The following is a 2,036-nucleotide window of genomic DNA, read 5'->3' as shown; positions in this document are numbered from 1 at the left end:
TAATAATACTATAATATATATATAAAGGTGAGTCATGCCAATTTATGTTTGTATCGAAGAAGTAACCCTTCGTGTTACTCAGTACCCCAAAAGTAGCTCTCAGTCTCAAAAAGTTTGGTGACCCCTGCTGTAAGGGATTCTTCCTGACCATATCTACCAAATTCTCTGTCACTATACTGTATGGATTCATCAAGACTGAAGTTATTTCACAGATTAATGTGACACTTATTGGTAAAACCTTGAGTAATAATGTTATCTTTATATTTTGTGGTTCCTTTTACATTCAAGCTACAAATAAATGTTTTAAACACTTATGAAACACGTTTTAGTATATAAAAACAACGTGCCTGGTGATTTTTGACTCAAATCATACATTTAGGCAACATATCCAAACAGGTATTATTGTAAGAATTCAACGTGGCAATTTTTTGTCATTAAATCTTTTCACTTTGTAGTCAGCTAAAATAGTAAGCATGCAACGATGTGCTCTGAATGTTGTTTTATACCCTGGTTGCATGCATCAGAAAACATTAAAACCTATCGAGCCTCACTTAAAAAATACAACTTTTTGGAAGACGACCATTTCATGATCACTATTGTAATATAATCTGTCATATTTTAGACTTTGAAAATTACCAAATGTTGGTCTTGTTTGTAATGTTTTGAATGGGCATGCCACCACAAACAATTAAGAATTAAGAATACACCATTAGCACACATCTGCACAGAATCATTATTTATATTTTCTAAAGCGCTGAAAAAACTGTGTGACACTCATGTTTAGAATGAAAACTTGGAAAGAAACAGATGGGGGGAGTAAAGGTGTCTGCTGCAGGCATATGCAAAACTAAAGTCAACTAATAGTCCTAGACTGTTTAGCAGGAGGAAGGGGTAGGTCCTCAGAATTTCAGAAACCCTGTGTCCTCTCTTATTCCAGTTGATATTAACCAATACCATTTTGTTGTAGTAACACTTGATATTTTAATATAATTTCCTTATGAATACTTTTTAAAAACCTGCCAAATGTGGTAAAAACCAGCCCACATTTTAACAACCCACCCAAAGCTGTTTTTTCCAGCCCAACGTCTTCAAAAGAAGCTCAGTCTGGCAACACTGCCTTGGACATAATTATTTATGTTTATTTCATTCTTAAAATCAAAAAGACCATTAAAAAATTTAATCAGTTATTGAATGAAAAGGGTGCCGAAAGAAGAAAAAATATGTATCTGCCCCTTGTTAAAAAAAACAACTTTAAAAAACTGAAATGTGAACAATTTCCATATTTGAGGTAGAAATCCAAAAATAATAATAAAACTATAAGGAATCATTATAGCTTAAATAAACATGGCTTAATTTAGTAATCTTTTTAAACATAAATTATAGTGGAAGTTTCTGTTAGTGTCAAGATTATTCCACAAACCTATTCCCTAAATTACAGTGCAGCGCTCCCTTTAACTTGTCTGAGATGGAGGCTTTTCCAAGATTTTAAGCTTCTTACCCATATTAAGCGTGTCACTGGTACCAACTACAGTTCCATAACCATCAGATGGCATCTGTGAGAAAAGGGTTTTAAAAACAAAACATCTTCAAATACATTGTCTCCTTCAACATCACAAAATTACCTGTTGCAGAAGACCACCAAACATGGGACACTGAAAGCTGAAAGAAAGTTTTATTCTCTGATGAGAAAAAATTTAACCTTGACAGTCTTGATTCAACGTTACTGGCATGACAAGATCACCTGAGATGTTTTCTACACGGCACAGTGGTGGGGGCTTCATCATGATCTGGGGTCTTTTTCCTTCAATGGAACAGTGGAGCTTCAGGTTGTGCAGGGGGTCAAACAGCAGCTGGCTATGTGGAGATGTTGCAGAGGGCATCCCTCATGACTGAGGGTCCTCGTCTGTGTGGTAATGATTGGGTTTTTCAACAGGACAATGCTGCAGTTCACAATGCCCGCCTGACAAAGGAGTTCGTCCAAGACAATAACATCAATCTTTTGGACCATCATGTTCCCCGGATCTAAACCCAACTGG

The sequence above is a fragment of the Austrofundulus limnaeus genome, unplaced genomic scaffold (genome assembly GCF_001266775.1).
Source record: "Austrofundulus limnaeus strain Quisiro unplaced genomic scaffold, Austrofundulus_limnaeus-1.0 Scaffold638, whole genome shotgun sequence".
NCBI classification, from domain to species: Eukaryota; Metazoa; Chordata; class Actinopteri; order Cyprinodontiformes; family Rivulidae; genus Austrofundulus; species Austrofundulus limnaeus.
This window is presented reverse-complemented; position numbering follows the sequence as displayed.